The 16,842-nt window shown below is 37.4% G+C and overlaps 1 protein-coding gene across 2 annotated transcripts in view; it reads right to left on the bottom strand.

The window, feature by feature from the left end:
* The window catches only part of sema4c (sema domain, immunoglobulin domain (Ig), transmembrane domain (TM) and short cytoplasmic domain, (semaphorin) 4C), a 357,189-nt gene that overhangs the window by 304,208 nt on the left and 36,139 nt on the right, over positions 1 to 16,842 (bottom strand). The window lies entirely within an intron of this gene.

The following is a 16,842-nucleotide window of genomic DNA, read 5'->3' as shown; positions in this document are numbered from 1 at the left end:
ATGAAAAGATGCAAGACAATTAAAATCTTTTTTCAAAGGCTGTTCATGTCATAATAAACCACAAATAATAAAGGCTTAAAAATCACACTATTCCTTCCCAGTGCCCTCTTTTTTGTGTTATGCATGTATGTATGTATGTATGTATGTATGGATGGATGGATGGATGTATGTATGGATGGATGTATGGATGTATGTATGTATGGATGGATGGATGGGACGTACGTACGGATGGACGGATGGATGGATTGATGGATGGATGGATGGACGGACGGACGGAGGGACGGATGGACGGATGGACGGATGTTGGTCTGGATGGATTGATGGATGAATGGATGGATGGATGTATGGATGGATGGATGGATGGAGCAGAATTTTCAGCATCAATACTCCAGTCTTCAGTGTCACATGATCATTCATAAATCAGTACAAACTCAAAGCTCAAAAGTACAGTAAATTTCCTGGAACTTTTCCATGAGCACCTCCTTGTGTGTCTCAGGACCCAGTTTGAAAACCTCTGGTCAGATATAATTACCTCTGAATGTTTTTAGGAGGCATGAGTGAGAAGAGCTGGATTCTGAAAAAAGCCTAGGAGAAAAAATTGAGATGCAACTGAGAATTCAATATGAAAGCCATATTAGACAATTTAGCATGAACAGAACCAGGGTCTGATTCATTCTATCTATGCGTGAGAAACCCTGTTTTGACCCTGTTTGCTTTGTTCCTGAACATAACTTGAGAGGTGAAGTCCACAGTCATCCGAGCCAGTGTGTGTATAGAGTGAGAAAAAGTTTTAAAGATAATGTATATGAGTATCACGTATGTTTCCATGTCATATGCCTTGAAGTCAGTTATGGGCATGCTGGCAGATTATTTAAAAAAGCAAGAAAAGCTTTACATTACAAAGATGCTTGTATGAAGAAAAAAAAAAATCACACAACAACAGTTGCTAATATTACATTCTTAAATAGTAGTGTTTCATCTCTCAATAAACATACAAAGACAAAGACGAAAGCGAATAGTGTTAAACTACAAAACCCAAATGAGGCAGCTGCAATCGTAGACCACATTAAACAGAGCAGGCTGGGTAAAGGGGCTCAGGGGGGCTCTTCGAGCCCGATATGGCCATTCAACGACTTGCATCCACCATCCAAACAAAAAGACCACCCAAAGCAAGCTGTGGCACAAGACAAATGAACCTCTCTAGTACCTCCGCATCACAGAAAAATAGATCCAATTACAGATATACACTAAATAATTCAATCATCTGTTCTCAGGAGAATTCAAACTTTTTTTCTCCCACTGGTGGCCTCATTGGGTCGTGCACCGCCTATTTCCAGGTATTCAAGGAATCTAAACTGGGGGAAATATATATGGTGTAGAACAGAAACAGCAGGAGTTTATAAATTCAGTTAGAATCAGACCGGCTCTACTTAAAAGAAAAGGTCGAACAGAGGTGTTATGGGAAGTGTTGTGGGAGGTTTATATCTATCTGTGTTGCCAGTCTACGTGGGAGGTGGTGGTAAATGCAATAAAGAATTTATTAAAGAAGTAATTTATATTTTTCATATTAGGAAACATGCATGCTTCCCAAAACAAGGAGAGGCTGGAAACATTCCTTTCGACATTCTGATGCATTTATAAAATTACAAAGAATCATACACAGACAATGTATTTAAGCCAAAGTTGTTGGTTTTTTTTTCTCACAAATATATAAGAGAGATGCTGCTTTAAGATGCAAAGGGTGTTTCAATGGAAATCTGCTAGGGATGCACCGAAATGAAAATTCTTGGCCGAAACCGAAAAAGAGGAAACCAAGGCCGAAAACCGAAACACCGAAAGAAATTATGCCAATTATTAGCATTGCATTTGGCTATGACTGTGTACAAACATTACTAAAATCAAGGCACTGCAATTGCATAAATTAATATAAAATTTTACTAAAATCAAGGCATTGCAATTCCATAAATTAATATAAAATTTTCAAAGAATAAATCAATTACAAATTACAAATATTTATTTAACACAATGCATAGTATAAAATAAAATTCAAACTAAAATGTTTTTGACCCCACTCATGTGTACATTGATAATAATCTTCTGGCCTGCACAGAAAGTTTGCATGTCTAAATTAGTTGCTTACATTTTAAAAATGTAACATACAATAGCATAAAAAGCCTTTTTAAATGAACAAAGATCCATGTTTAATACACATGAAACTTAATGAAACATGTTTAGTGAATGTAGAAAATATTTAAGAGAGCATTAATTTAGTTCTATACATACATGTTCCCATATATATGTTTTTGTAATGTCACAGGTAATAATCTCAGGGTTTACTGGGCTTTACATGATTATTTTTGTATTGGTGGTGGAATACTAAAAAATAAACATTGTCATGTGTTTATCATTCTTCTTCTCACCGGTTCCTAATGGTTAGAGGACAGTTACTTGAGTCGTCCCCTGTCGTTTCAAGGAATAGTACAACGGGGAGCGGGTCAAGTATAAACGCCTCGACCGTTTGCCTCCGCAGCGCGAATCTCCACAGACAGTTTAATACTTGACCCGCTCGCATCCGGAGTCGTTATGGAAGTCGTCGTCATGGCAGCGCGCATTGTTTAGAGCAGATATAGGTGGATAAAAAAGGCTTCCGTCTCCTCGCGGGTTCAGATTCATTAAAATACTTCCACACCGCAGGTCATGTTGCTTCAGACAAGCACGTGCAGGTCGCGGTTTCTGCTTGCGTCATCACACCATTTCGGCCGTATTGTTTCGGGTTATAAAAGTCTTTCGGCCGAAAACCGAAAATGCACTTTTGGGCCATTTTCGGCCGAAAATTTTCGGTGGCCGAATATTCGGTGCATCCCTAAAATCTGCCAATTATACACCATATTGGGAGGTGTTATTGCTCCAAGTGAACTGTCCCCGAGTCATTTGTTATGGATAAAAGTGTTCACAAAAAATAGGTTTCGCTTTATTTTGTCACTTTTGAACATCCTTTTGACTATAAGTAACATTAAACCTACATGTCTACTAACTCTCATAAAAGTATTAATAGAGTATTAGAGTACTGGTTAGGGTTACAATAAGTTGACATGTTCTTTCAAAGTTACTTATATACGGTAGTAGAATGACTGTTGGGGGACCATTACAATAAAGAGTTAGCAGATATTAAGCAGACAGTCTACTTATACTCTAAAGAAAGTGATTTGACATTCAGTTGCAAAGTTACTTATAGTCAAAATCAAGTATTATGAAAAAATATTCTACTTAATGCACACAATTAAATGGTGATCTTCTGTCCCTTTCATTTGTTTCTTTTCGCTATAACCTGATACACTTGCAGACATGGCTCGTCACTGTATAATGCATATAATGGAAGAAAGGCTTTCGTCTGAGTAAATCCTGATCTCCTCTAACATCATGCTGAAAACATGACCCAGCTGCCCGCCGTCACAATCCCTGGTTTCTCTTCTCTGAAAACCACTAAAAAACGCCCACAAAGACACAACATTCCATTCGTGCTGCTCCAGGATAGTCTATCTTATACATGTTTTTTAGTTCACACTGCAGAAAATCGCGTATTTGGCACTATTATTTTAGAAATCAGGTTGAAAATCAAAACAGTTCTTCTTCAGAACCAGGTTTTTGTTTCCACAAGTGTTTGCACATACAGTAGAGGCCAAAAGTGATGTGTGGCCTAGAAAAAAAATGATTTTTTCACACTTTATTCAAATATGTAAAAGATTGTTAAAGATTTTGTAATCATAATGCATAGTTGTGTTGGAGTTAGTTGTTTTATTTGTGATAATGCAATAAAACATGCCAAATTGTGCGGACATAATTTTTGGCCAGGCTGTCATACAAAGTTATGAACAAATGCAAAAACAAGAGAAAATCAAAGAAAAAAATGGATTATGTTGTAGTCAATGTGCTTTTTCCTTTTTTACTTTGAGCTTTTTGTTTTTCTCTGCCCTTTTTTTGGCATGGTAAAATAAAGCCTGTAAATGTAGTTTACCTTTTTTTTTCTGGAAAAACGTTTTGTCAGATATATACCTTAACCAAGTTTAGTGTTTTGTTCTTCCATCATATTTAAAATAAATACAATATTTTTCTCATATTTTAATTTGTTCATTAAAAACATATTTCCTCTAAACAACACTTGACTGCTACTGTACACATCTCTGGTTACACATAAGAAAATATAAAAGCTTTCATTGTGACAAAATTCACTCAAAATTGGTTTTAAAATCATTAATGAAATCGTTAAAGGTGCCATATGTAATAATTGAGGTAAAAATATCCAAAAAATGAGCTACACACGTCAAAAGAATGAGAAGAAATAAGTGCAATGATGTCATTAAAAAACTGACAAGTTATAGTGCTGCCGAGATATAAACCTAAATTAGCATGCTAAATTACTAGCCCCAGTCCGGCAGGTGTCGTAATACCAGTTTCGGCCATGGGAGGCGGCATGCCGGCGGGCAACATTACCACCAGCCAAACTGATGTACACGAGTAAGTCGCGCCGGCTTGTGTGTGTACTCGAACCTGATGTCAGTCGTTTGGAAATACAGCCCACTACTACATTTCAGTTCAGGGAAGAGTTCAAAAAATGATTGGTCGACATTATGCATGAGGAATACATTTTGGTAAGTTGTAGCATACTGTATCTTTCAACAGTGTTCATGTTCTTTTTTCCATTAGCTAGTAGAGATGATCGGTTCACGTGCGCTAGGGATCTGTGGTGTAACATGTACAAGCGCCAAAACGGTATTTATTCTTTGAATTGCGTAATAAAATTGACAGAATCTGAGAGCTTAACTAACCTGCTTGCTAAGTGTCAATTGCGTGTGTCTCACGGTGAATTCGTTAAGAGTTGGCAGCTCTGAATGGCGCTAGCTTGATCAACATCAGCGAATGCTGTCTGTCAAATTAATTCAAACTAACAATTAGTGTTGTCAAAAAACTCGGTACTTCGGTACCAAGTCGGTACTAAAAAAAAAAAATGTTACGGTACCAGCTTTTCTAGGTACCGAATACCAGGTTCGTCCAGTTCTGTTCTAGACGCGATGTCTGAAACGTGCACAGTTGCGTCCTCTTCATAACGCTGATATGGCTCTCTCTCTCTGAATCCACTTGTTGAAACGAAAGGAGGAAAGAGCCACATATGGAAATATTTTGGATTAGGCTAATAATGTCACGTTGCCATAAGAGGCCGATTACATGCAAATTCGCAATTTCAAATATAGGCGTGATTCAAGCGCGCTCCTAATAAAAACTCGTTGGCGTTGCATAGCAATGACAGACGCCGCGTGAGAGCAAGCGCTTTGGAAAGAATAAGCACGCGCAAAAATATAATTAAAAAACACGCGCGACATGTGAACGTCCTCTAAAGTGCTTTCGGGGTAGTTTTACGAGTACATGAGCACAGTAGTATCTACCCGACACCAGAGTACTATGGTATTAGTATTGTCATTTAATGTCAGTGCCAGTTCTAGGCGTATTCTTGCCTTTATAACTCAGCAGGTTTAAAAAGCCTTTTTAAAATTAAATGTGAATTCAGTTTTAGATTAATAAAAGGACAGTCAAGTCAAATAAAACATGTTTTATGGTAATGCTACAAAGATACCATTCATAAACATTACTTGGTTATCAACGCATTGAGTGAACAATATATTTTTACAACATTAATTAATGTTTGAAAATGTTATTTATTACAAACACCTGATTGTTAATGTTTGTTCACTTAATTCATTGTGCATTAAATAAATAATGGATTAAAACTTTACAAACAACTTGTGTGTTAGTGTATAATATTGTTTATTTTAGGTCATTTTATCTAATCTTTTTCTAAAGTGTTTATAATACAAATGTACAGTTTCCATACTTGTAACCGTGATAAACACTTAAATATATGTAAATTTAAACTAAGCTTTGGTACCGAAATTGGTACCGAGAACCGTGAATTTTAACTGGTATCGGTACCGAATACTGAAATTTTGGTACCGTGACAACACTACTAACAATAAAAGTGTAATATGAACAAAACGAATACCATAAACTTAAAATAATAGCCCAGGCTTTTATTTTCCCATATCGTCGAAATGCACCAGCTTGTCTTCATCATTTAGTGTTGAGATGTTGTTCTTTGATTCTCTGATCTCTAAAAATCTCCAAATGCTCCACGTGAAACTGCGGTCTTCCAACCTTTTACTATCGTGTCAAATGATTTGAATAATATGCGCGAGAAAGAGAGAGCAAAACAGCATCGCTTGTGTTGTTTGAAGACGTGAGAGTGCGCGTGGCACAACTCACTTTCTGGAGGATATACTGCCCCCATCTGTTATGGAATATGGAATATGATTTGATTTTATTTTATGTGCCAGATGGCACCTTTAAGGAACCAGATTTGTAAAAAATGGAATTGCAATCAGAATTGAAAAAAATTTGAATTTGGGCTGTCAGTAGCCATGTTTCCATCCACTTGTCAATCGAATTATCTGAAATTCGGTTAAAAAACTCATGCGGATAAAGCTGGTGAAAATGTGTTTCCATCCAACGGCTTTAAAGCGAATAAAAACCTGTACGTAATGACGTCACATGCTGTTTTGCGATCAAATTGGTATATCGAATTGATTTGAGACATTTTAAGGTGTTTCCATTTATTTTCGCACTGAATCGAACAACATTCAAGCAAACTTTTGCGAACAAAGTTTTGTTAGACAAAACGGATCGCACCATCTACCAAAAATGATCAATATTTCACAAGTTGAAGGCTAATAATGCTTATGTGCCAGCTGATAGCGACATATGAATGGGATAATGCGAGGTGGTCGTTGGTTGTATTCGCTATAACAACCGCCTCGCTATATATTATCCTGCTTATTAGCCTACATATAAATCAACCAAATAAATAAATAAATCAATAATTTGACACAAAATATTGACTTAAAAACGAGTTTATTGATTTAAAAACGAGTATTGCTTCTGCTAAAGAAAATAGTCTGTCCCGTATCTGAACTGCGTCCATGGCAACGGTGTGTTATACTAGAAGCGCCGCAGTCTGTTAACTAGAAATAACAGACCTATAAACATTGCTATGATGATGACGATGCACGTATGCCCGACGACAGCGGAGGTGACTGTGGTTTGGGAACGAGCGCTCCATCAGTTCTGGGAGATCGTGGTTCACGGAAACCCTTTGGTTGAAGCATCTTTTTGCTTTGTCCACTTACATCTGTCTTTGTTGACATCCGCCATGTGTGCGCAAAAAGACTGGCCGGAAATGAACTCGTCTTCTGACGTGTTGCAACCATAAAAGGGCGTAAAACTTAATCGCAATTCATTATTTATTCAGCAAATAACGTTTCCATCAGCTTTTATCGCATTAGCCGTATGTCGATCAAGAGAAAATCCAATGAGACCGAACGTATTTCATTTGAGTCGATTTTCATGAAATTTCATCGAATTTTACTGTTTCCATAAGGCATTTTTCATTCGATATCACTTAATTCGGATAAAAACGTGTCGATGGAAACATGGCTAGTGTAAACAAAGCAATAGATATAAAAACGAACAGTCAATATTTTAACCATTATAGACAGAGTTTGGAACTGGATGCAGTTAATTGTTCGGACTTAATGGGAAAATTAAAATACATGAGGTCCATGACTCCAAAAAAAAACGCTATATGTCTTTTTTTATTTCTAAGTGAGAAGTTATTGTTGGCAGTGTGCATAGACCATATGTGATGTATATCAGGTCCAGACAGAAAGATAACATGGATGTGCCGTTAGAAGGAAAGACTGATAAGCCGGAAAGAGAATGAGAGTCTGAATGAGAGCATGTATGTCTGTTTTTCTGCGCTGTATCTCCATGATCCAGACATTGTACACACACACTGTGTTACTTGTGAATAAACATTCATTCCTTTGTTGTTCTCTCAGTTCCTCTCACACACACACACTTTTGGTACCAGCATGAAGGTAGTGTGAAAAGCGGGCAGAGCTAATATGCTGAGTGAAGTGTAATCATACAGCGCCGCTATGTCAGGGCCTCACTCTTAGCAAGCCAGCACCTCAAAACACACCAACTGAACCTCCATCTGATGTCATTCACACACGGACAAGGCAGGGTGTGGCTACTGTATAGCAAATACACATAAGTTAAGAGTTTGTGATGGTTGGACGATCTAACTGGATGAGTTCACAGAGCCACACCCTTGCCTTGATATAAACTTATAGATGATGACTAATTTGCTTGTAATTTGGAGATTGTAAGGATTGTAATTTGTAACTATCACAAGAATGTGAGTTTGCATGCTTGATGAATCAAACAACCTTTCAATGACTCTTTCTGTAGGTTACATTACACATCAGTAGTCTTTATGAGGGAGACTATTATTCAGTCAATCCAAGAACAATGATCCAACAATTCAGTAACAATCCTGGAGCATTTTTATAAGTGAGTCAGTCAGTTTGAATACAATGATTCATTCAGTAACTAAAATTGTGAGTCATTCAGTAAATTGATTCTTTCGAAGAAAGAAAACTGATTCATTCATTCAGTAATGCCAGCACAACACAGAAATGCACAACGGTTTGTTGTGACTTTATATTGGTAAAACTGATAGTTTACTAGGGGTGTAACGATTTTCGAACCGAAAAACCGCGATACTGAACTCACGATTCGAATCGCGATACTCTCATTGCGTACCGAACACAGCATAGCTTGTCAATAGCATTATATTTACCTCAACAGGCAAGTGATTCAGTGTCCACAACTTCCTATAAATGCACTCTTGCACTAAAAAAAATGCTAGCCTGTATATTATGTTTTACTTAACCTATTAATGATATCTTCATTATTTAGGAGGGAGGGCGTTCTCGCATTTAGCTCCAAAACTCTGGAATGGCCTTCCCGATACGGTCCGAGCCTCTGACTCGCTGACACAGTTTAAAACTAGATTAAAGACGCATCTCTTTAGTCAAGCATTCACACAATGCTTACCTTCTAGTCCTCTGTTATGCCATACAGAACCGTTTGCCACTGAAACTGCTTAACGCACCAGTGGGGCTCGACAGCCTCTTAGACAAACGGGTCGGCGCGTATGGTTGGGTTGCGGAGAGTTCGGGTTACGGAGAGTTTGTGAGTTATAACGGAAATTATTATGAGCATCAGCTATGCTAATTATTTCCCATCTGCCTTTCTGCTGTTATCTCGGGACGCTTGTCCCGAGAAAAATGGCGTTCGTCAGGTCCAGTTTTGTGTCCAGCCTCTCACGGGGATTTCGGATGCCCCAACGCCTGTGATGAGACGACTCAACGCCTGTGATGAGACGACTCAACGCCTGCGATATGTTATGGCGCCGTTTGATTCATAAACAATATTTATATTTAATATTTATATTTAAACAATATGAATGTAAGCCAGAGGAGAACTGGCCCCCGACTGAGCCTGGGTTCTCCCAAGGTTTTTTCTCCATCCAATCTGATGGAGTTTGGTTCCTTGCCACTGTCGCCTTGCTTTTGGCTTGCTTTGAGCTTGCTCAGTTGGGGTTATTTATTTAGTGTTTAGCAATGTTGTTGATCTGTGTTGTGCTACTTACATGTTATCACTGTGAAGCTGCTTTGATACAATCTGTATTGTGAAAAGCGCTATATAAATAAATGTGACTTGACTTGACTTGACTATTTAATGTATGTTTAAAATGTCTTTCATGAAAATGACAACTGTGTAAATTATATTTAATAGCAAATTAGAGTAAAAACTCAAGTTAATGCAAAAACTGCCTTATGTTCAGTTTACGTGTTTTCATACAATGTGTTGTGTGTTTATTATTATTATTATATCTAAAAAATAAATAGCATCTTAATTTAGGTTAAAAGTCTAGGCTACAACCTTTAATGTTATAGTAATGTCTGGCTCCCTATATATTTTACAGCAATAGCAGATTTTTTTTTAATGCTTGTGAAATGTTTAATTGTAATTGAATTAATTTAAAGACAAAGAACTTTTTAGAAAAAAAGCCATTTTAGCTTTCTAAACCCAACCGAATCGAACCGAGACGTCAAAACCGTGGGAAAACCGAACCGTCAGTATTGTGTATCGTTACACCCCTATAGTTTACCTAAAAATGTATATTCCTATGTACCTAATGTATATTCCTTCCAAACCTACATATTCCTTTTTCTGTTTATTTCTGTTCCTTTTTATTTATTTTTATTCTCATACAATGAAAGTCAATGAGGTCAATTTTTTAACATTCTTCAAAATCGTTTGTGTTCACGAGGGTGAGTGTGATGACAGAATTTTCAATTTTAGGTGAACTACCTCTTTAAATAGAATTAAAAATTAACATTTGAACATTTTATTTAATTTACAACCAGATAAACAAAACACACCCACAGAGGACAAACACACTTGTTTCCTTATGGGATGGATCTAGTCCAGGGCACAGGGCAGAAAGAATACTGATCCATCACAGTAAGAGGCTGTCTGAACACACACACACACACACACACACACACAGCTGCTGCAAAGAGCGAAATGATGAAGTCCAGGTGGACTCCAAAAGTCCATTAAAGATAAAGACTTGGTGAATTGTGTGTGTGTGTTGCTCAGTTTCTCATTATTGTAATATTCCTGGAGTTTTATTGGAGCAGTTCGACAGGGAAACATCCCAGTTGGATCATTAAAGTCACACTGGAACACCTTTGACACAATCTCACGTCTTTATAGAATTTAAAGCTTTCACACCTTGTTGCACCTCCTGTCCTGTAGGGAAAATAAACAGAGATATCAAGTCAAATGATCTCAAATATCCATAAACAAAAAGTAAGCTCTACACAAATCAGAACGGATGTCAACACAGCACACACTTACATCGAGTCATGAGTGAGTGTGTGAATACGAGAGCTGAATACCTCAAATGTTTATGAAGGATAAAATCCCCAAATCACTGTAGAAAAGTGTGTGAACGTGTGCGCGTGTATGTGCGTCTGCTCAATAAACTTTTGTGTCTCTGCTCCTTGACTTTGGATGCCTTCGTTAAATCCGGAAATGTGTGACATGTTTGATTTAGAGCTGTTTTGACTGAAACTGCAGAAGCTCCTATTTAACAATCAATCAAATTAAAGTGAAAGCTGTTATTTTTCTAACCTGCCATGAATGGCAGAGGTATGAAGCAAACCTATAAATTCAACCAATCATGCAATGAGCACACACACAGACACACATGCAAAACAGCACCTTCCTCCTGCTAGAGCCAACAAAACTGAATCACTATAATCAGGCTTCAGTGATTTGATGTATGATAAACTGATATTTCAAGTTTAGATGCCAAAATCAACTAGTGTTAACTTAAAATGAGGTAATTTAACAGTACACGAAATGCACTGACCCATCATAACCAAGCGGTCATAACGCAGTCGGTGTGTAATGGTGCACATGCAGCCAACCTAACAAGGCATTTACATGACATTTTAAAAAGAACAAGTAATGCTTTAATCCCACTCAAATCAAACTTTTAAAGTGCACTTACGGTTACAAAAGGGATTGAAAGCACTCCAAAAAAATGAAAAAGTCAAGTCTACATTTCACAGCCTTCATTACCACAAAGCAAAATGCCTGTAACTGGATTACAACAGGTGACTGAGTAGAAATATCAATAAAATGTCCACCCTTCTGAGTTATAAATTAAAGATAAGTCGATACCCTCTTAAAAAGAAACGTTCCAAAATGGATTGCCATAGAGAACCACCATTTTTTGTTCTCCAATTAAAGTAGATCACTTTAAAAAAAACTTTTGCTAAAACAAATTAAGTTTTTGATGAAAACATTCCCGGATTTTCTCCATATAATGGACTTCAATGGGAACCAAACGGTTCAAGGTCCAAATGAGAGTTTCAGTGCAGCTTCAAAGGGCTTTAAACGACACCAGATGATGAATAAGGGTCTTATCTAACAAAATGATAGGTCATTTAAAACATAAATAAAAAAGTCTAAGTTTTATAAGCACAAATGCTCACCTTGCTCTGTTCTGTGATGAGCGTTCGTGACTCTCCTGTTCGAACTCGTTCATCAAAATGAACGAATCTTTTTTCGAGTCATGACTCGAAGGTTCCTAGATAAGACCCTTATTCATCCTTAGTCTGGTATCGTTTAAAGCTGCACTGAAAACTGTCATTTGGACCTTGAACCGTTTGGTTCCCAATGAAGTCCATTATATGGAGAAAATGTTTTCATCAAAAACCTTAATTTCTTTTCGACTGAAGAAAGAAAGACATGGACATCTTGGATGACATGGGGGTGAGTAAATAATCAGCAAAAGTTTTTTTTGTTTTTTTTTTTAAGTGAACTACTCATTTAACCTTTCAGTGAACAGTTCTTAAAATAACTGTATGTGTGTGTGAAGAAAAGAACATAAAAAACAATTCTAAAGAACCTTTTTCCACTATAAAGAATCTTTAGTGCGATAAAAAGAAACATTTAACATTTATAGCGTGTATTAGTGAAAAACAAACTAAAGTAGACCTGGTCCATATGGCAACTAGCTTGGTCAAGTGCAGTTTTCTGGGAGCGCCTCAGCCGTAAAACAGATTAAAGGCTGTCAGAGTCATTCTTGCTGAGAGCAGACTGCTGCAAGAGGAATGCATCAGAGGAGAGCAGTGATAAGACAGTAGGAGGATGTGTGCAGTAATGCCGGAGATTGTGACTGCGTGCCGACTTGTTAACTGCACATCCTGGATATCTTATCATTGAGTGTCTGAAAGGGTCAGAGTGTATCATCTCTTGCATATACTTTGAGATTAGAGATTTAAACAAACCCCTAAGCCTATTAAACTGTTGTGCAAAAAACCAAATTGACGAATGGCTTGCTGTAGAGCACTGCTGACTAGCCTGAATAAAATATACAGGTTATTGTCTATACTGGTTTGTCCAGACTTTATTGACCTCCAATGGTTGAACATGATGATTTGCCGAATATAAAGGTGTAACGTTAACTGTTTTTGCAGTTTGTCTATTCATTTTTTCTACTCTCTAAGGTTTAATGTTTATTCTAGGAAAAACTAAAGGCCCACTCACATTTTCAGTCACCCAAAATACAATTTCTGCCTACGCCACTGATGTCAAGGCATTCTACAAACAGTGCTCAGGTTAAAAAAAAGTTTAAAAAGTAAGTCTTGAGACCTTGCTTTTTTTTTTTTTCCACTGCCCTTGCATCTTTCGATTTTTAAACATAAAAAACAATATGTGTGAATGCTCCTTAGGAGCATTATAAGTTGATTTACCTTAGACTATGTGGTGTTTTAAAAAAACACTGACTCTTCTTGAAAACGCTCTGCATAGTGGATATATTTGAAAACGCAATTTTCGCGTTGTAGTGTGTTGACTATCAAAACAGTCAAGGTATTTCAAAACAATAACGTAAGTTTAGTCATGTGACGCATTTTGTACAAATAGATATTCATGTTTATATTGGTATTGTGCCTGTTGCTATTCACTTTTACACTTTAGCTAAAATATGTTAAGCCTACTTTGCTTACTCTTTATATCACAGTCCTGCAAAGATGACATAATTTACTCACATTTGCTGTCCCGCGACAATACATGAGAGCAGTTGCGTTTTAGATCAAACATATGGTGACAGTGCGATCAGTGGATGCTGAGATATTTTGCTAAATAAAATTATCCTGTCAGAAGAATTGGCCAATAACTTTATTATTTACGCATAATTCCGTCAACATCTCAGTGAGCATTTATGAGGTTTTATGGGCAGTAAGGTGAATTTAGCGTTTCAGGTGTTTTCCAAAAGTTTCTCATCCACACAGAAACGTTGGAAAACGCTAGTGTGGACTGAGAGCGTTTTTAAACAAAAACCCACGTTTTCAAATGTATGACGTAGCCTAATATTAGCGTAGATCCAGTTGACCTAATTTATGCAGCCTAACTGCATTTAACTGATTTAAATAATAGTAATTGATTAGTCAAAAAATAGATAGTAATTTTAGTCTAGATTGGTCCCACAATAAAGTGTTGGCAGAGTAGAGAAAAGGTTCTCCTACAGAAATATAAAACCCTTATTGGTTCAAATTAAAAGCTTTCATTTTAAGAATGTGAAATTATGTACAGAAATTAAAACTTGAGAATTTCCAAATGAAAACAGGAATCTTAGCTGTTTATTTCTTCAGAAGTATATAAACTTGACTTTTAAAAAAACACACACACACACACAAACACTCACAGAAAAAGCAGTGAATCCAATGGCACAGAGCCAGTAACACAGGAATGCGCTTGCTCACTTGCTCGCTCGCTCTCTCGCTCTCTCTCTCTCTCATATATATATATATATATATATATATATATATATATATAGACATAGACACAGACACACACACACACACACACACACACACACACACATCAGGAGCATGCTTTCTTTTTGAGGATGCCCGTCTTCCTGAAACTCCACCAGGTGTTGACTGACAGGTTGTAGGTGTGATTGAGATCATTTGTTCGTGTTGTTTTTCTGAATGACAGAGGAGTTGGCCGACGGGACAGCATAGCACTTAACTCCAGTCTGTTGGCAGTTGCAGGAAGCAAGCATACCCAAACACACACACCCAAGACATGAAACTCACCTGAGGCATACCATGAAATATTTTCAGGCCTTATGCATGGTTGTCTCGGATAATATGCAAATGCAAAAATCTGTGAATGCATAAACGCTCTGCATGTGTGTGTGTCAGTGCCTGTTAAGGTTGTTGAGGGGATAGTTTCAATGGCAATTTGCCAAAAGCGAACTGACTGGCAAGTCTTCAGTAAAAAAAAAAAAATCATGCAACTTTTATGATGTTTATAACCAACAAGAAAAAGTTATAGTGAGTTGCATTGAGAGATGCGATTATTGGCAAAGAATATTCAACTAGGGGTATTCTATAGTAAACACACAGTGTTTACCTGCAAAGAAGCACAATGAATTATTTAATCAACTGAACCGATACACTGCCACATCATAATCTTTAAATAAAGAAGTTTCAGATCTTAAAACGTGTTCCAACTTAGTCCAAAACGAGTATTTGTTCAAACTGAAAAAGGGGGTTGTTCCACATTTCCACAATCTTATGATGTTATTCAGATACATCACATTCACATAATGTTCATAAATCTGACCTGCATGCCCACTAACAATGAGGTCATGGGGACCAAGACGATACTAGTACGAAAACTTTGACTTGACAGCTAGAATCTTTTTCAAGACAGGAATCACATATTTAAACAAAAGGAAAAAGAGCCGAAAGAAGTAATATAACCATTTCATAGAGTCATATAACCATAACCAACTCTGAAGCTGTTAAATTAAGCTACAATAACTGCATAGTGTCCCTTTAACGGCGTAGACATACACGCAAAAGATGACTGTTCGTTTCGGCGTGGACATACACACGGATAGCTCAAAATGCGTATAGATAACACACCACTTGACTTGAAAGTGGCTTGTATGTTTACGCAAAGTCATGATGCCATGTTGTTTTATAAGACATCCTGTGGGTAACATTTACGATCCTGTCTAGCTGCACTGTTTTGGATAAAGTTCCTCATTTCAGTGATTACCAAGAATAGATACTGCATAAGAAAATTCTTCCATCACCAATTATACTGTTACCTCATTTGACTTTTTTGAGGGCGTGGCAAGATTGTCCTAGTCTAGCCACAAAACTGCAATTGAATAAAGCCAAGAGCAACAGGTAGTTGTACTACTCATGGTGGAAATTTGGCATCAAGATTTGTTTTTGAGCCTAATTTTACTACTGCACAGCGACTTATTTGATATAGTGATTGTAGACACGCTATGATGAAACACAGCTCACGTCTTTTGAAGTTCTGCGGTCTGTAAAACTGCTCTGTGGAAAACAGCAACATAAAAAAATAAACCAACTGCAAATCATTCAAGGGAGATATCTCGGACAATTGGTCTGTGTTTAAGAAGAGAGGAGCGTACAAGGACATGTGTGCCAGTCGGCCTTGTTCTTTTTGGGACGTTTCCACATGGATGTAATGTAAAACCTATGGGACAGGCCGAAAGACCAGGGCTGCCCCGAACTGTAGAAACATCCCACTGCACATGTTGTCAAAGCATGAGGAATTTGTTACAAATGTTGTTCAGCTGCAGCTCGTTGGTTTTTCCAGAACAATGTGGAAATTGAAAAGGAGAAAAAGAGAAGAGAAAATAGAACAGAGGAATCATCAGTTATCTCCAGCAGACTCTTTGATCGGCTTTATAATTTCAGACAACCTCAGCTCCCGCTCGCAAGTTCCCACAGCAAACTCAACCACCCTTACCTACATTTATCAAATTTGTGGTTTTGGCATCTAGTCAAACTGTTCTAGCAAATCTACTTCAATTTTAAAGGCACACTATGCAGGAATTCCGTTTTTGTCAAACAGCGACCCCTAGAGTAACTGTGGAGTACTTGTATTAAAGGGATACTCCACCGTTTTGTTTTTTCATATTAAACCATGTTATTCCCTTAACGAAGACGAGTTGATGCATACCTCACTCGTCTCAGTGCGTACACTCGATCGCTCTGGCGCGCGAGACACTTTGATAGCACTTAGCTTAGCCCAGTTCATTCATTAGGATCCAAGCAGAGAAGCGACCAAACACCTCCACGTTTTCCCTATTTAAATACAGTTACACGAGTAGTGTAACTTGACCAAGAATGGTGACACAAAATAAAATGTTACACTTTTCTAAGTGTGTAAAGTGGATAACTATTAGAGATGCACCGATTGACCGGCGCGTGATAGATCTAGCGCTAAAATGTGTTTTTGAACTCA

Source organism: Pimephales promelas, chromosome 4 (genome assembly GCF_988280905.1).
Source record: "Pimephales promelas chromosome 4, fPimPro1.hap1.1, whole genome shotgun sequence".
In the NCBI taxonomy this organism is placed as follows: Eukaryota; Metazoa; Chordata; class Actinopteri; order Cypriniformes; family Leuciscidae; genus Pimephales; species Pimephales promelas.
This window is presented reverse-complemented; position numbering and strand designations above follow the sequence as displayed.